Here is a 19,288-nt window from a genome sequence, read left to right as displayed (position 1 = left end):
AAAGGAATTTGATAGGTTGAAGTGGGAGCATTTATTTGAGAGGCTTCGCTTTGGCCATAAATTTATTTCTTCGATTCGTCTTGTTGTATAAAGCCCACAAGTCCTGAACTCTGATTATTTTCCTTTGAACAGGGGTACGAGGCAGGGCGTCCACTGCCCCCCTCCTGTTTGCCCTGGCCATAGAGCTGCTCACTATAGCACTGACGTCCTGTGTTAGTGGAGGAGGATTAATCGGGGAAGGGTGTCCCTTGACGATTTACTTCTCCATATTACGGATCCAATATCCTCTGTGGACAAGATAATGACGTTACTTCGTACTTTTGGCTCCTTTTCTGGGCACAAGTTGAACTTAGACAAGAGTGAGATGTTTCCTGGTCAACTACCCTGGGAGGGGAGCCCAACTGGGGACGCTCCCTTTTCGCTAAGACCGCTTTCGCAATCTGGGGGTCCGGGTGGCCGGCAACTGGGTCTCTCTTCATTAATTAAACTTCAGGATGAAAACAGACTTGCCGAGGCGGGACCACTTCCACCTGTCCTTGGTGGGGACTGGTTTAGCTCAGTGGGCTTCTGATGCAGAGCGAGGCCAGCAGGGTGGGTTCAATTCCCGGACCTTCTGAGGTCCCGTCATCTCAATCTTCCCCCTCGCCTGAGATGTGGCGACCCTCAGGTTAATTCACCGCCAGTCAGCTCGCCCCCTCAAAGCAGCCGATAGTCAACTGGGACTCTGGCGACTTGACCTTATCCTTGGCCGGTAGGGTGTGCTCCCAAGATCTTTATTTTTCTCCTAAAATCCTTTTTTGTTAAGGTTAATAAATTAATGTCCTTCTTTATTTGGGCGAGTAGGACCCCCAGAATCCACTTTTTCGTAGAAAGTCGTCTGCTGCGGCCCGACCAGGGTTACGGGGATAGGGTGGAGGGTCGGTGCAGACTGGATGGGCCAAATGGCCTCCTTCTGCACTGTATGTTCTATGATACTGTTCTGGTTTATCCATCCCGGATCCACGTGGCAACAAATGGAAGCGAGCTCCTGCAATGCCTCTACTCGCCTCTACTCTCTGTGCAGTAGTTACTGCACCACTGCCTTTCTCTCGTTAGATTGTGCTCCAATCCACTGGTGGTCTCTGAGAATTTGGAAGCGGTTACGCAGCATTACAGAAGCTCCTTTCCCTGACTTCGCCAGTCTCCGTTATCAAGAATCACTGAGTGCTGAATTTGGTGCATTTGAGTGCAATAGTGAGAGTTTGGTGACTGAGGGAGTATAAGGGTTCATTTTTATCTAAAGTCAAGTCTTTCATTTATTTATTTAATTAACTTAAAAGTTGCTGTTTGGTTTAGAAGAAGGTGAATTTTCAATCAGCTTTAAACAGGCTTCTACTTGTAGGCACTTGCAGCTGGAGCTTGTTAATTAGTTAATTGGATTAGGCCAGGTTTTCAGAGGCTAGATCCACAGTATAAAAGTGATCCCCTACAGTGCAGACTTTGTTTGCACTGAGTGCTGAATTTGGTGCATTTGAGTGCTGTAGTGAGAGTTTGGTGACTGAGGGAGTATAAGGGTTCATTTTTATCTAAAGTCAAGTCTTTCATTTATTTATTTAATTAACTTAAAAGTTGCTGTTTGGTTTAGACCTTTTATGGGGTCTCACTATTCTAATTTTTGTGTTTTGGTTTTCTTTTTTTATTATTTTTGTTTTTTTGGTGGTGTTTTTTCGTAGATTTATGACCTGCACGTTTATCTACACGTACAGGAGTAAAGCCAGCATCCGCACTGAGACTGGCGTGATGCTGGGTGGGAAAAACAAGCAAAAGAACATAAAGTAACTGATGGATAAAACAGAAGAGGGGAGTGCCCCGAAACAGCGAGTGGAGCACAGCCCAAAGAGAACGCCCCCCCCGCACCGGATGTCCGTAGATCAGGAGCGTGGGGCTGAAGTGCAAAGAAAACCTCAACAAGAACGCTGTCAAGAAACCAAAAAGGGAGAGCAGCCTGGGACAGACAACAGAAACGTGCTCCACGGTCTCCACCAGGCCGCAAAAGTGGCAGGTCTCTGGCAGAGCCGAGAAGTGATTTAGACGATAGTTGCACGGCCCTGCCATGCGCAGCTCGCTCCACCCCAGGTCCCCCAGTTTTATGGGGAGGACACCTCCGGTGGGGACCTCCGCCGCCGGAAGGCAATGAGGCCCGCCAAGGTCCGGGCGACGGGCGAGGACCAGGAGGTGGCGGGCCGTACAGGAAACCCCTCCGCGCAGTGCGAAAGGGCACGGAGGGTGTTTCCATGAGGCGGCTGGGGCTGTGGGGCACCAGCACCCGGGGATGGTTCCGGGGTTTGGGACCAATGTGGAATTCCGTCTGAGCAGGTGTCCACGCAGACGGGATGCCACCGCACAACCGCGCCGTCTCGAGTCCAAGTGTGCCCGCGGGGCCGAGCACGACCGTTTTGAGGCCTTGGATAGCATTGGCCGCGCATCGGACAGACACCGCTCCGCGCCTGGCAAGCTCGTAGGGTGTCATCCAGCCCGCCCCTCCGCCACCCAGCACGTCCCCGATCCTGGTCACCCCGGCATCCACAGCGCTCCGCTCCGCCAGCCACCTGAATGGATATTGGCGGAGGTGCGGATTCCTGAGCAGCGGCTCCCTTACGAGGGCCACTACTCCTGACGGGGGAGAGCTGCGGCGCGTGGCGACCATGGTCCAGACTTTGAGGAGGTCCTGGTACAAGACGGGCAGCGCCAACAAAGAGTTCCGAAGACCATTCCGGTCAACGAACAGGAGCTGCACGTCGTAGTTCAGGCCGTGGCACCTGGTGGAAGAAATCCGTCGCCAGGGCACCATCGTGGAGGAGGCTCAGCGTACAGGTAACGCTGCAGAGTCTGAGGGTGGAAAGTGGCAGTCTGGGTGCGGAGGCACACCAGCGCCTGACTGCCCTCCGCAATCGGGAGACTCCAGACCTCCGCAGCGACCCAGTGCAGTCGATTGTCCCGGAGGAACCAAAGCCGGGTTCTCTGGATGGTGTGACAAAGCCAGGGGGAGGAGTCAGTGACCAGCCGGGACCACAGCATGGAGGCGATCAGCTGGTTTATGACGAGAACTCGGCCCCTGTGGGACAGCACTCGGAGCCGTCCTGTCCAGCGTCCCAGGCCAGCGGTGACCTTGGTCTCCAGCTCCTGCCAGTTCGCCGGCCAGGCTCCCTCTGCCGGGCAAAGATGGACTCCCAGGTAGAGGCTGTTGATCCGACTCCAGCTGAAGGGCCCGAGCTCCTCCGGGAGGGGATCCATCTGCCACGGACTGACCAGGAGTCCGGAACGTTTAGCCCAGTTGATCCGTGCGGAAGACGCGGCGGAGTAGACAGCTTGGCTCTCTCGCATCCTCCACAGGTCACCGGGGTCAGTGAACATGATGAACACGTCATCAGCGTCCACCGAGAGGACCACCCCCCCGTCCGGCTCGCGCAGAACCAGCCCCGTGAACCTCCTCCGCAGGAGGCACAGGAAAGGCTCCAGGCACAGGGAGTAAAGTTGGCCAGACAGGGGGCAGCCCTGACGCACTCCTCTCCCAAAGCGAAGGGGCGCCGTCAGGGACAGGTTAACCTTAATCAGACTCTCCGAGGCGGCGGACAGTAATCGGATCCGGGCGACGAGTCCGTCCCGAACCTGAAAGCTCTCAGAGTCCCGAGCAAATACTCGTGCCCCACCCTGTCGAACGCCTTCTGCTGGTCAAGAGACAGGAAGGCGCTCAACATACCAGTCCTCTGGGTGGAATGAATTATGTCCTGGACCAGATGGATGTTATCGTAAATGGTGCGGTCCGGGACTGTGTAGGACTGGTCAGGGTGGATCATGTGGTCCAGCTCGGGGCCAAGGCGTAAAGACAGCACCTTGGCAAAGATTTTATAGTCCGTGCTGAGGGGGGAGACCGGTCGCCAGTTTTTGAGTAGGCGGAGAACCCCCTTCTTGGGCAGCAGGGCAATGACTGCCCTGCGCCACGAAAGGGGCATCTCCCCGGTCGCAATACATTCCCCCAGGACCCCCGCATAGTCGCTCCCCAGGACGTCCCAGCACGCCCTGAAGAACTCTATGATCAGCCTGTCCAGCCCTGGGGTTTTGCCCCGTGACTAGCTGTCCAGGGCACCGGTCAGCTCTTGGAGGTTGATGATTTGATCGAGCCTCCCGGCGCCCTCCGGGCCCACCTGCGGCAGGTCCTCCCACAGAACTCTGCAAGCGTCCTCGCTGGACGGATCCGGAGAGAAGACGTCAGAATACAAGTCCCTAATCAGGGTCCTGACCCCCTCCGGATCCGAGACGAGGGACCGGTCGTCGGCCAGCAACGGAGAAACCTGCCGACGGGCCCCGCGTCCTCTTCCCAGCGAGTTGCAGAAGGGGGAGCCGCGGTCCATGTCCGTCAGGAGACGGATCCGCGACCTCACGTACGCGCCGCGGGACCCGGCAAGTTGCAGTTCCCGCAGTGCGCCCCTCTTCTCCCTGTTCACCAGCCCCAGGGCCGGGCCTCATCGGGCTGAACGAGACGTGACTCCAGATCGAAGACTTCCTCAGCAATGTGGCGATAGTGGAGTTCCGCCCCGCCGAAGACCCCTTCGTGTACCCCTGACAATACGCGGACGTGAGTCTTACCCACGGCCCACCGTAGCCTCAAGGAGGGGAAGCCACCCCGCTTCCTTCTCCAGCCGGCCCAGAAACGGCGGAACGAGTCCAGGAACCGCTCGTCCTCCAGCAGCAGGTTGTTAAAGTGCCAGTACGCGGACCGTGTCTGAGCGCGGGACGGGGCGAGACCCCCCAACACCAGGTGGTGATCCGAGCATGGCACCTGCTCCATGGAGGCCGTCGGATCGCTGGGCAAGTACGTCTTGGAAATATAAAGACGGTCGATTCTGGACGCACTAAACGGGGGCCGCACAGAGGTGCGCACCCGCAATTCAGGATGGAGAGTCCGCCAGACATCCACAAGTCGAAGGACCTAACCAGGTCCCTCAACTTCACCACCGCCGGTGAGCTGCGCTGGACTCCTTGACGGTCCTTGTCTTGGAGGGTGCAATTAAAATCCCCTCCGAGGACGATGCACTCGCCCACCGGGATGGTGCCTAGAAGAGTGGACACTTTTTCGTAGAAAGTCGCCTGCTGCGGCCCGACCAGGGGAGCGTAGACCTTCACAAAGTGAATCACCGCTGCCCCGTCACGGACTGTTCAGTGCAACAGACGGCCTGGCACCGGCTCCTTGACCCCCAAGTCCTCCGGCTGAAAATGTGGAGCCAACAAGATAGCCACCCCGCACGAACGTGGGGCCAGGTGACTCATGAAGACTCCTCCTTGTCACTCCAGGGTCCACTGAGCTTCGTCACCGGATGGCCTGGGTTTCCTGCAGGAAGCACACCCTGTACTTTCCGTCCCGAAGGATAGAGAAGAGCTGGAAACGGCGATGTGCGTTCTTGCTGCCGTTGATGTTGAGGCTGGCTATGGTTACCTCCATGTCAGTAGTGGTGTGTATCCGTCACCGACACCTCAGTGCACAGAGGGAGTGGAGGTTCAACGCCCCCTCCAGTCCCTCAGGAGCCCCGCGAGGAAGAGAACAGCTTGGCGCTGCTCCCGCTGGTCCTGATCGAAATCCCGGGCCCCTCTGGCATAGCCGCGAGCGGACTCGAGGAGCAGCTGCAGATTTCCCCAGCTGTCCAGGGCCAGCCGCACGCAGTCCCGGTGACCGTGATGCTTTTTCAGAAATGCTCGGAGTTCCCCTGAGGGGATGAGGGGAGACTCGGTGCCGGGTGTGAGGGCGCCCTCTGCCTCGCTGCAGAGAGCGTCTAAATCCTCCTCCTCACCCGTCACCGAGCAGCCTTCCTCCTCCGAGCGGTCACCACCTGAGCCCGAGCCCCCGCCACATTCCATGTGGCGGGCAACACGGGCCCACCGGCTCGCCCTAGGCCTGAGTCGATCCCACCCCCACCGTCCTCACACGGGTCCCTCGCAGGCTCCCCCCGCGACTCAGGGCCCGTGGGTGGCGGAGGCTTCAACCCCACCCCCACCGTCGATGCCGGGCCCTCGGAGAGACCCAGGAAAACCCCCGGGAACAGCTCCGGGATGGAACCTGGGCTCCCTGGCATCGTTTGCACGGTTGTGGTGAGCAGGAAGCCTTCCTCGCCGTCGCCCACGACCTGAATATATTGGGGCCCCGGTGGCTGCCGCCGGCCCCCGGCGATGAACAAAAGGAGATGACCGGGGACTAAAACTCCACCGGGCGGAACGAGCCCTCGGGGGTCACGTCTCCGCCCGGCCCCGGGTCTCCCTGCTCGGGGGACGACGGCAGCTCAGACGCCTGGGCAGCCTTGGAGACCGCCCTGGCTTTCTTTCTAACGGGGCTGGGCATCAGGGTGATGGGAATAGACACCGGAGACACCCAACCCCGCTCGCCCAGGGAGGGGGCAGCGAGACCCACCACCTCCTCCGGCTCGGACAGGCGACACCCGCGGGGCACAGTCCCATCGTGCTGCAGGGCCTCCACCGCTGGAGGGCCCTCGGCAGCATCACCCCCCCCCCCCTCCGCATCGCCCAGCCCCTGGGGCCGTGCTGAGGCCGGTGCAGCCTCCAGCTCGGGGCCAAACACAGGCTCCCCACCGCTCCCCGGAGCCCGAGTGGTGGTCTCCCCGGGCCCCTCGTGTTGTTCTGAGGCGGCGGTAACCCGAGGTGAGGCTGCGGCCTTGGGATTGGTTGAAACGGGCACGGGGTCAGTACCCGTGATCAGGTCCCCCCTCAAGCTCCGTCTTTCCAACGAAAACAATCCTAATCTACTCAACCTTTCTTCATAGCTAGCACCCTCCATACCAGGCAACATCCTGGTGAACCTCCTCTGCACCCTCTCTAAAGCATCCACATCCTTCTGGTAATGTGGCGACCAGAACTGCTCGCAGTATTCCAAATGTGGCCTAACCAAAGTCCTATACAACTGTAACATGACCTGCCGACTCTTGTACTCAATACCCCGTCCAATGAAGGCAAGCATGCTGTATGCCTTCTTGACCACTCTATCGACCTGCGTTGCCACCTTCAGGGTACAATGGACCTGAACTCCCAGATCTCTCTGTACATCAATTTTCCCCAGGACTCTTCCATTGACCGTATAGTCCGCTCTTGAATTAGATCTTCCAAATGCATCACCTCGCATTTGCCTGGATTGAACTCCATCTGCCATTTCTCTGCCCAACTCTCCAATCTATCTATATTTTGCTGTATTCTCTGACAGTCCTCCTCGCTATCTGCAACTCCACCAATCTTAGTATCATCTGCAAACTTGCTAATCAGACCACCTATACCTTCGTCCAGATCATTTATGTACATCACAAACAACAGTGGTCCGAGCACGGATCGCTGTGGAACACCACTAGTCACCTTTCTCCATTTTGAGACACTCCCTTCCACCACTACTCTCTGTCTCCTGTTGCCCAGCCAGTTCTTTATCCATCTAGCTTGTACACCCCGAACCCCATACAACTTCACTTTTTCCATCAACCTGCCATGGGAAACTTTATCAAACGCCTTACTGAAGTCCATGTATATGACATCTACAGCCCTTCCCTCATCAATTAACGTTGTCACTTCCTCAAAGAATTGTATTAGGTTTGTAAGACATGACCTTCCCTGCACAAAATCATGCTGCCTATCATTGATAAGTCTATTTTCTTCCAAATGTGAATACATCCTATCCCTCAGTATCTTCTCCAACAGTTTGCCTACCACTGACGTCAAGCTCACAGTCTATAATTCCCTGGATTATCCCTGCTATCCTTCTTAAACAAAGGGACAACATTAGCAATTCTCCAGTCCTCTGGGAACTCGCCCGTGCTCAAGGATGCTGCAAAGATATCTGTTAAGGCCCCAGCTATTTCGTCCCTCGCTTCCCTCAGTAACCTGGGATAGATCCCATCCGGACCTGGGGACTTGTCCACTTGAATGCCTTTTAGAATACCCCAAACGTCCCCCTTCCTTATGCCGACTTGACCTAGAGTATTTAAAAATCCATCCCTAGCCTCAACATCCGTCATGTCCCTCTCCTTGGTGAATACCAATGCAAAGTACTCATTAAGAATCTCACCCATTTCCTCTGACTCCACGCATAAATTCCCTCTTTTGTCTTTGAGTGGGCCAATCCTTTCTCTAGTTACCCTCTTGCTCCTTGTATACGAATAAAAGGCTTTGGGATTTTCCTTAACCCTGTTAGCCAAAGATATTTCATGACCCCTTTTAGCCCTCTTTATTGCGCGTTTGAGATTTGTCCTACTTTCCCGATATTCCTCCAAAGCTTCATCAGTTTTCAGTCGCCTAGATCTTATGTATGCTTCCTTTTTCATCTTGGCTAGTCTCACAATTCCACCCGTCATCCATGGTTCCCTAATCTTGCCATTTCTATCCCTCATTTTCACAGGGACATGTCTGTCCTGCACTCTAATCATCCTTTCCTTCAAAGACTCCCACATTTCAAATGTGGATTTACCCTTAAACAGCTGCTCCCAATCCACATTCCCTAGCTTCTGCCGAATTTTGTTGAACTTGGCCTTTCCCCAATTTAGCACTCTTTCTTTAGGACCACTCTCTTCTTTGTCCATGAGTATTCTAAAACTTACGAAATTGCGATCGCTATTCCCAAATTAATCACCGACTGAATCTTCAACCACCTGGCCGGGATCATTCCCCAATACCAGGTCAAGTATGGCCCCTTCCCGAGTTGGACTATTTACATACTGCTCTAAAAAACTAGGAGAAGTAGATTTAGGACTGAGTTTAGGAGGAACTTCTTCACCCAAAGGGTTGTGAATCTATGGAATTCCTTGCCCAGTGAAGCAGTAGAGGCTCCTTCATTAAATGTTTTTAAGATAAAGATAGATCATTTATTGAAGAATAAAGGGATTCAGGGTTATGGTGTTCGGTTGGAAAGTGGAGCTGAGTCCACAAAAGATCAGCCATGATCTCATAGAATGGTGGAGCAGGCTCGAGGGGCCAGTTGGCCGACTCCTGCTCCTAGTTCGTATGTTCTTATGATGTTGGGCATTTTGAAAAACTTGAGGATAGATAAGTCCCCCGGGCCTGACGGGATATAGAACATACAACATAGAACGATACAGCGCAGTACAGGCCCTTCGGCCCACGATGTTGCACCGAAACAAAAGCCATCTAACCTACACTATGCCATTATCATCCATATGCTTATCCAATAAACTTTTAAATGCCCTCAATGTTGGCGAGTTCACTACTGTAGCAGGTAGGGTATTCCACGGCCTCACCACTCTTTGCGTAAAGAACCTACCTCTGACCTCTGTCCTATATCTATTACCCCTCAGTTTAACGCTATGTCCCCTCGTGCCAGCCATTTCCATCTGCGGGAGAAGGCTCTCACTGTCCACCCTATCTAACCCCCTAATCATTTTGTATGCCTCTATTAAGTCTCCTCTTAACCTTCTTCTCTCCAACGAAAACAACCTCAAGTCCATCAGCCTTTCCTCATAAGATTTTCCCTCCATACCAGGCAACATCCTGGTAAATCTCCTCCGCACCTGCTCCAAAGCCTCCACGTCCTTCCTATAATGCGGTGACCAGAACTGTACGCAATACTCCAAATGCGGCCGTACCAGAGTTTTGTACAGCTGCAACATGACCTCCTGACTCCGGAACACAATCCCTCTACCAATAAAGGCCAACACTCCATAGGCCTTCTTCACAACCCTATCAACCTGGGTGGCAACTTTCAGGGATCTATGTACATGGACACCTAGATCCCTCTGCTCATCCACACTTCCAAGAACTTTACCATTAGCCAAATATTCCGCATTCCTGTTATTCCTTCCAAAGTGAATCACCTCACACTTCTCTACATTAAACTCCATTTGCCACCTCTCAGCCCAGCTCTGCAGCTTATCTATGTCCCTCTGTAACCTGCTACATCCTTCCTCACTGTCGACAACACCACCGATTTTAGTGTCGTCTGCAAATTTACTCACCCACCCTTCTGCGCCTTCCTCTCGGTCATTGATAAAAATGACAAACAGCAACGGCCCCAGAACAGATCCTTGTGGTACGCCACTTGTAACTGAACTCCATTCTGAACATTTCCCATCAACCACCACCCTCTGTCTTCTTTCAGCTAGCCAATTTCTGATCCACATCTCTAAATCACCCTCAATCCCCAGCCTCCGTATTTTCTGTAATAGCCTACTGTGGGGAACCTTATCAAACGCTTTACTGAAATCCATATACACCACATCAACTGCTCTACCCTCGTCTACCTGTTCAGTCACCTTCTCAAAGAACTCGATAAGGTTTGTGAGGCATGACCTACCCTTCACAAAGCCATGCTGACTATCCCTGATCATATTATTCCTATCTAGGTGATTATAAATCTTGTCTCTTATAATCCCCTCCAAGACTTTACCCACTACAGACGTGAGGCTCACCGGTCTATTGTTGCCGGGGTTGTCTCTGCTCCCCTTTTTGAACAAAGGGACCACATTTGCTATCCTCCAGTCCTCTGGCACTATTCCTGTAGCCAATGATGACATAAAAATCAAAGCCAAAGGTCCAGCAATCTCTTCCCTGGCCTCCCAGAGAATCCTAGGATAAATCCCATCAGGCCCCGGGGACTTATCTATTTTCAGCCTGTCCAGAATTGCCAACACCTCTTCCCTACGTACCTCAATGCCATCTATTCTAATAGCCTGGGTCTCAGCATTCTCCTCCACAACATAATCTTTTTCCTGAGTGAATACTGACGAAAAATATTCATTTAGTATCTCGCCTATCTCTTCAGACTCCACACACAATTTCCCATCCCTGTCCTTGACTGGTCCTACTCTTACCCTAGTCATTCGCTTATTCCTGACATACCTATAGAAAGCAGGTTTTCCTTGATCCTACCTGCCAAATACTTCTCATGTCCCCTCCTTGCTCGTCTTAGCTCTCTCTTTAGATCCTTCCTCGCTACCTTGTAACTATCCATCGCCCCAACTGAAACTTCACACCTCATCTTCACATAGGCCTCCTTCTTCCTCTTAACAAGAGATTCCACTTCTTTGGTAAACCACGGTTCCCTCGCTCTAAGCCTTCCTCCCTGCCTGACCGGTACATACTTATCAAGAACACGCAGTAGCTGATCCTTGAACAAGCTCCACTTATCCAGTGTGCCCAACACTTGCAGTCTACTTCACCAACCTTTCCCCCCAAGTCACGTCTAATGGCATCATAATTGCCCTTCCCCCAGCTATAACTCTTGCCCTGCGGTGTATACTTATCCATTTCCATCACTAACGTAAACGTCACCAAATTGTGGTCACTGTCCCCAAAGTGCTCTCCTACCTCCAAATCCAACACCTGGCCAGGTTCATTACCCAAAACCAAATCCAACGTGGCCTCGCCTCTTGTTGGCCTGTCAACATATTGTGTCAGGAAACCCTCCTGCACACACTGTACAAAAAACGACCCATCTAATGTACTCGAACTATATCTTTTCCAGTCAATATTTGGAAAGTTAAAGTCTCCCATAATAACTACCATGTTACTTTCGCTCTTATCCAGGATCATCCTCGCCATCCTTTCCTCTACATCCCTAGAACTATTTGGGGGCCTAGAGAAGACTCCCAACAGTGTGACCTCTCCTTTCATGTTTCTAACCTCAGCCCATACTACCTCGGAAGATGAGTCCCCATCTAGCATCCTCTCCGCCACCGTAATACTGCTCTTGACTAGCAGCGCCACACCTCCCCCTCTTTTGCCTCCTTCTCTGAGCTTACTAAAACGCCTAAACCCCGGAACCTGCAACATCCATTCCTGTCCCTGCTCTATCCATGTCTCCGAAATGGCCACAACATCGAAGTCCCAGGTACCAACCCATGCTGCCAGTTCCCCTACCTTATTTCGTATACTCCTGGCATTGAAGTAGACACACTTCAAACCACCTACCTGCACACTGGCCCCCTCCTGCGACGTCAAATCTGTGCTCCTGACCTCTATACTCTCATTCTCCCGTACCCTAAAACTACAATCCAGGTTCCCATGCCCCTGCTGCATTAGTTTAAACCCCCCCAGAGAGCACTAACAAATCTCCTCCCCAAAATATTTGTGCCCCTCAGGTTCAGATGTAGACCATCCTGTCTGTAGAGGTCCCACCTTCCCCAGAAAGAGCTCCAGTTATCCAGAAATCTGAATCCCTCCCGCCTGCACCATCCCTGTAGCCACGTGTTTAATTGCTCTCTCTCCCTATTCCTCATCTCATTATCACGTGGCACGGGCAACAACCCAGAGATAACAACTCTGTTTGTTCTAGTTCTGAGCTTCCATCCTAGCTCCCTGAAAGCCTGCCTGACATCCTTGTCCCCTTTCCTACCTATGTCGTTAGTGCCAATGTGGACCACGACTTGGGGCTGCTCCTCCTCCCCCTTAAGGACCCAGAAAACACGATCCGAGACATCACGTACCCTTGCACCTGGGAGGCAACATACCAAACGTGAGTGTCTCACGCTCCCACAAAATCTCCTATCTGTGCCCCTGACTATCGAGTCCCCAATTACTAATGCTCTGCTCCTCTCCCCCCTTCCCTTCTGAGCAACAGGGACACACTCCGTGCCAGAGGCCCGTACCCCATGGCTTACCCCTGGTAAGTCCCCCCCCCCACAAGTATCCAAAGCGGTGTACTTTTTTCTCAGGGGAACGACCGCAGGGGATCCCTGCACTGACTGCTTCTTCCCAGTCCCTCTTACAGTTACCCATCTATCTCCAATCTTTGGTGTAACTAATTCCCTGAAGCTGCTATCTATGACCCCCTCTGCCTCCTGAATGATCCGAAGTTCTTCCAACTCCAGCTCCAGTTCCCTAACTCGGTCTTGGAGGAGCTGGAGATGGCAGCACTTCCTGCAGGTAAAATCAGCAGGGACACTAACTGCATCCCTCACCTCAAACATCCTGCAGGAGGAACATTGCACTCCCTTCCCTGCCATTCCTCTAACTTTCAATCAAGATCTGGCTAACAACTAAATTAAAAAAAAAAATAATAATAATAATATAATATGGTACTTACCTCAGACCAATGGGTTTTATTATTAGGTTAGAGGAGGAGGGCGGGTGGGAGACACTACACGTGTAGTGTCTCGGGTTTCCTCTCCACCAGAATTTATTGGTGAGGGACTTCCCAGAAGTCCGCGGGTCGAACTTCCTGTTCCCGCCTTAAAAAATATAAAATTAAAAAACAATACAACAGCAGCAAAGAGGGACAGAAACGGGACCAGGTAAGTGTTCACTTAAATACTCACCCAGCAGCTGCCCCCGCACTCAGCTCCCGCTGAAACTCCCAAGAGATGCTCCTGTAAGGTAAGTTACTTTAAACTTCAATACTCACCCAGCAGCAGCCCCCGCACTCAGCTCCCGCTGAAACTCCAAGATATATCCAAGGATTCTATGGGAAGCAAGAGATGAAATTGCAGAGCCGTTGGCAATGATCTTTTCATCCTCACTGTCAACAGGGGTGGTACCAGGGGATTGGAGAGTGGCGAATGTCGTGCCCCTGTTCAAAAAAGGGACTAGGGATAACCCTGGGAATTACAGGCCAGTTAGTCTTACTTCGGTGGTAGGCAATGTCATGTGAGAGTACCTTTAAGACATGGATATTTAAGCAATGTACCTTTAAGAATACAGTGATGTAGTGGAGCTGGAGTTAGGAGAGGAGAGGGATCAGCGCCCGCTGTGGCGACTACATGTGGGATTATTGGCGGATGAGGTGGTGTGCGGTAGGGTGCGGGGGTGCATTGAGAGATTCTTGGAGGTCAATGACAATGGAGAGGTGCAGGTGGGGGTAGTCTGGGAGGCGTTGAAGGCTGAGTCAGGGGAGAGTTAATCTCCATTAGGGCCCACAGGGAGAAGAGAGAGGGCAGGGAGAGGGAGAGGTTGGTGGGGGAGATCTTAAGGGTGGACAGGAGATATGTAGAGGCCCCCGAGGAGGGACTACTCAGGGAGCGGCGAAGCCTCCAGACGGAGTTTGACTTGTTGACCACAGGGAAAGCAGAGGCACAGTGGAGGAAAGCACAGGGGGCGACGTACGAATATGGGGAGAAGGCGAGCCGGATGCTGGCACATCAGCTCCGTAAGAGGATGGCAGCGAGGGAGATAGGTGGAGTTAAGGATAGCGGGGGGAATGCGGTGCGGAGTGCAGTGAGAGTAAATGAGGTATTCAAGGACTTCTACGGGGATCTGTACAGGTCTGAGCCCCCAGTGGGGGAAGAGGGGATGCAACGATTTTTGGATCAACTGAGGTTCCCGAGGGTGGAGGAGCAGGAGGTGGCTGGTTTAGGGGCGGCAATTGGGCTGGAGGAGCTGGTTAAAGGATTGGGGAATGTGCAGGCGGGGAAGGCCCCGGGGCCAGATGGGTTCCCGGTCGAGTTTTACAGGACCTGCTAGGCCCGTTACTAGTGAGGACTTTCAATGAGGCAAGGGAGGGGGGTGACCCTGCCCACGACAATGTCCGGGGCGCTGATCTCTCTGATCCTGAATCGGGACAAGGACCCACTTCAATGTGGTCGTACAGACCGATCTCGCTCCTCAATGTGGACGCTAACTTGCTGGCAAAAGTGCTGGCTACGAGAATTGAGGACTGTGTCCCGGGGGTGATTCATGAGGACCAGACGGGATTTGTAAAGGGTAGGGAGCTAAACACTAATGTGCGGAGGCTCCTCAACGTGATTATGATGCCGTCGGTGGAGGGAGAGGCGGAGATAGTGGCAGCTATGGACGCGGAGAAGGCCTTCGACCGGGTGGAGTGGGAGTATCTTTGGGAAGTGTTGCGGAGGTTTGGGTTCGGCGAGGGGTTTATCAGCTGGGTCAGATTGCTATACAGAGCCCCGGTGGCGAGTGTGGCTACGAATCGGCGGAGGTCGGAATACTTTCGGTTGTACCGAGGGACGAGGCAGGGGTGCCCCCTGTCCCCCTTGTTGTTTGCATTGGCAATTGAGCCTTTGGCCATGGCACTGAGGGAGTCCAGGAAATGGAGGGGTTGGTCCGAGGGGGAGAGGAACATCGGATGTCGCTGTATGCGGACGACCTGTTGCTGTGTGTGGCAGATCCAGTGGAGGGGATGGTGGAGGTCATGCGGATCCTAAGGGAGTTTGGGGACTTCTCAGGGTATAAGCTCAATGTAGGGAAAAGTGAGCTCTTTGTGGAGCATCCAGGGGACCAGTGAAGAGGGATAGACGACCTACCGTTGAGGAGGGCGGAAAGGAGCTTTCGGTACTTGGGGATCCAGGTGGCTGGGAGCTGGGGGGCCCTGCACAAGCTCAATTTGACACGGTTGGTGGAGCAGATGGAGGAGGATTTCAAAAGATGGGATGTGTTGCCACTCTCGCTAGCGGGCAGGGTGCAGTCGGTTAAAATGATGGTCCTCCCGAGGTTTCTCTTTGTGTTCCAGTGCCTTCCCATTGTGATAACCAAGGCCTTTTTCAAACGGGTAGGTAGGAGCATCATGGGTTTCGTGTGGGAAAATAAGACCCCGAGGGTAAAGAGGGTGTTTCTGGAGCGTACCAGGGACAGGGGAGGGCTGGCGCTGCCGATTCTGGGCGGCTATTATTGGGCAGCTAATGTGGCGATGATCCGTAAGTGGGTAATAGAGGGAGAGGGGGCAGCGTGGAAGAGGTTGGAGATGGCGTCCTGCAGGGGCACGAGCCTGAGGGCGCTGGTGACGGCACCGCTGCCGCTCTCGCCGACAAGGTACACCACGAGTCTGGTGGTGGCGGCAACGTTGAAGATCTGGGGGCAGTGGAGACGAAATGGGGGAGCGATGGGCGCCTCGGTTTGGTCTCCGATTCGGGAGAACCATCGGTTCATCCCGGGAAGGATGGATGGGGGGTTTCGGAGCTGGCATCGGGCAGGGATCAGAAGAATGGGGACCTGTTTATAGATGGGACATTTGCGATCCTAGGGGCGCTGGAGGAGAAGTTTGGGTTACCCCCGGCAAATGCGTTCAGGTATATGCAAGTGAGGGCGTTTGTGAGTCGGCAGGTGAGGGAATTCCCGTTGCTCCCGGCACAGGGGATTCAGGACAGGGTGATTTTGGGTGTATGGGTTGGAGAAGGCAAGGTTTTGGCGATCTATCAGGAGATGAAAGAAGAGGAGGAGGCCTCGGTGGAGGAGTTAAAGGGCAAGTGGGAGGAGGAGATTGATGAGGGTCTGTGGGCTGATGCCCTGAGTAGGGTTAATTCCTCTTCCTCTTGCGCCAGGCTCAGCCTAAAACAATTCAAGGTTACTCACAGAGCGCGTATGACAGGGACGAGGTTGAGTAGCTTCTTTGGGATGGAGGACAGATGTGGGAGGTGCTCGGGAAGCCCGGCGAATCACACCCACATGTTCTGGTCGTGCCCGGCACTGGATGGGTTCTGGAGGGGTTTCGTGAGGACTATGTCTAAGGTGGTGGAAGTCCAGGTCAAGCCGAGTTGGGGGTTGGCACTATTTGGGGTGACGGACGAGCCGGGAGTGCAGGAGGCGAAAGAGGCCGGTATCCTGGCCTTTGCGTCCCTGGTAGCCCGGCGGAGGTTCTTGCTATTATGGAAAGATGCGAAGCCTCCCAGTGTGGAAGCCTGGATAAATGACATGGCAGAGTTCATTAAGCTGGAGCGGATAAAGTTTGCCTTACGAGGGTCTGTGCAGGGGTTCTTCAGGCGGTGGCAACCGTTCCTAGACTATCTCGCGGAGCGTTAGGAGGAGGTCAGCAGCAGCAGCAACCCAAGGGTGGGGGGTCTCTTTTGGGTAGGGTATCTGGGTGGGTGGGGGGGGGCTTCCCCAAGCGTACTTTTGAATGTCATATGAGGGGGATACTATATACGGGGGAAACCCAATGTATAAGTTTTGTATTATTTTTGATTGTTGTGTTTGTGTTCTTTTTCCCTTTTGTTGTGGGGGGGGTTTGTTTGTTAAAAATTTTGTTGGAAAAACCTGAATGAACATATTTTTAAGAAAAGAATACAGTGATGTCAGAGAGTGGGTGGGGCTGAGCTCAGGTCAGCCATTTTGCAGTTTAGTTTTGCAGTTTTGGAGGAAAAGAGCTGTGTGTGTGTCTGTGTTTGCAGTGAGCTGGATTTGCTGTGATCTCTGCCATGAAAGACTATCTCTGGATCATTTGGGTGATTTAAACTCATAATTGTAAAGCCTTTAACCTGATGTGATTCTGTTTAAAGGTGTTATGTCTCTTGGAAGTTTGAAGGAACATTTCAAGGAATTATTTACTGTTGCAATATTTTCTGAGTTCTCTTTGAAGCAAGGGGTTAAGAGATCCAATGTTTATTTAAGATGTTAAGTTGAGTTCATGGAATAAACAGTGTTTTGTGTTTAAAAACCCACGTGTCCATAATTGTAATCCCACACCTTGGGAACAGGCCGTGTGCTCGGAAAAGCAACAAATACATTAAAGGGGGAGGTTGGTTGAACTCCATGATACATTTTTTTGGTTCTGAAAACGCCTCGCCCATAACAGCAAAGTAATGGAAAGGGTACTGAGGGATAGGATTTCTGAGCATCTGGAAAGACACTGCTTGATTAGGGATAGTCAGCACGGATTTGTGAGGGGTAGGTCTTGCCTCACAAATCTTATTGAATTTTTTGAGGAGGTAAATTTTTTGACCAAGCATGTGGATGAAGGTAAAGCAGTGGATGTAGTGTACATGGATTTTAGTAAGGCATTTGATAAGGTTCCCCATGTTAGGCTTATGCAGAAAGTAAGGAGGCATGGGCTAGTGGGAAATTTGGCCAGTTGGATAACAAACTGGCTAACCGATAGAAGTCAGAGAGTGATAGTGGATGGCAAATATTCAGCCTGGATCCCAGTTCCCAGTGGCGTACCGCAGGGATCAGTTCTGCTGTTTGTGATTTTCATTAATGACTTGGATGAGGGAGTTGAAGGGTGGGTCAGTAAATTTGCAGACGATACAAAGATTGGTGGAGTTGTGGATAGTAAGGAGGGCTGTTGTCGGCTGCAAAGAGACATAGATAGGATGCAGAGCTGGGCTGAGAAGTGGCAGATGGAGTTTAACCCTGAAAAGTGTGAGGTTGTCCATTTTGGAAGGACAAATATGAATGCGGAATACAGGGTTAACGGTAGTGTTCTTGGCAATGTGGAGGAGCAGAGAGATCTTGGGGTCTATGTTCATACATCTTTGAAAGTTGCCACTCAAGTGGATAGAGCTGTGAAGAAGGCCTATGGTGTGCTCGCGTTCATTAACAGAGGGATTGAATTTAAGAGCCGTGAGGTGATGATGCAGCTGTACAAAACTTTGGTAAGGCCACATTTGGAGTACTGTGTACAGTTCTGGTCGCCTCATTTTAGGAAGGATGTGGAAGCTTTGGAAAAGGTGCAAAGATTTACCAGGATGTTGCCTGGAATGGAGAGTAGGTCTTACGAGGAAAGGTTGAGGGTGCTAGGCCTTTATTCATTAGAACGGAGAAGGATGAGGGGCGACTTGATAGAGGTTTATAAGATGATCAGGGGAATAGATAGAGTAGACAGTCAGAGACTTTTTCCCCGGGTGGAACAAACCATTACAAGGGGACATAAATTTAAGGTGAATGGTGGAAGATAAAGGGGGGATGTCAGAGGTAGGTTCTTTACCCAGAGAGTAGTGGGGGCATGGAATGCACTGCCTGTGGAAGTAGTTGAGTCGGAAACATTAGTGACTTTCAAGCGGCTATTGGATAGGTACATGGATTACGGTAGAATGATGGGGTGTAGTTTAATTTGTTCTTAATCTAGGACAAAAGTTCAGCACAACATCGTGGGCCAAAGGGCCTGTTCTGTGCTGTATTTTTCCATGTTAATAGAACATAGAACGATACAGCGCAGTACAGGCCCTTCGGCCCACGATGTTGCACCGAAACAAAAGCCATCTAACCTACACTATGCCATTATCATCCATATGTTTATCCAATAAACTTTTAAATGCCCTCAATGTTGGCGAGTTCACTACTGTAGCAGGTAGGGCATTCCACGGCCTCACTACTGAAGATGTTCTATCATCTTTTCCTACCAGCTGGTTTGGATTTGACATTTAAGTCTCGGGAGGGGAAGAGTCTGGAGAGTTTGGGGACCTGTTCGTGGACGGGAGGTTCGCAGTTTTAAAGAGTTGGCTGAGAAATCTCAACCACCTGGTTCCACTGTTTTCAAATTCACGATTTTTCACACAACTTTCCTTTGGCTCGTCCCTGTTGAAGTGGATTCTGCCTCTGGCCAGGCCTGACGAAGGGACTATTTTGGACATATATGGCCATGGCCTAC

The 19,288-nt window shown here is 52.3% G+C and overlaps 1 protein-coding gene across 1 annotated transcript in view; it reads left to right on the top strand.

Annotated features, from left to right (window-relative positions):
• Positions 1–19,288, top strand: part of LOC140403805 (peroxisomal membrane protein PMP34-like) — a 109,903-nt gene that overhangs the window by 60,487 nt on the left and 30,128 nt on the right. The window lies entirely within an intron of this gene.

Source organism: Scyliorhinus torazame, chromosome 29, assembly GCF_047496885.1.
Source record: "Scyliorhinus torazame isolate Kashiwa2021f chromosome 29, sScyTor2.1, whole genome shotgun sequence".
Classification (NCBI taxonomy): domain Eukaryota; kingdom Metazoa; phylum Chordata; class Chondrichthyes; order Carcharhiniformes; family Scyliorhinidae; genus Scyliorhinus; species Scyliorhinus torazame.
This window is presented reverse-complemented; position numbering and strand designations above follow the sequence as displayed.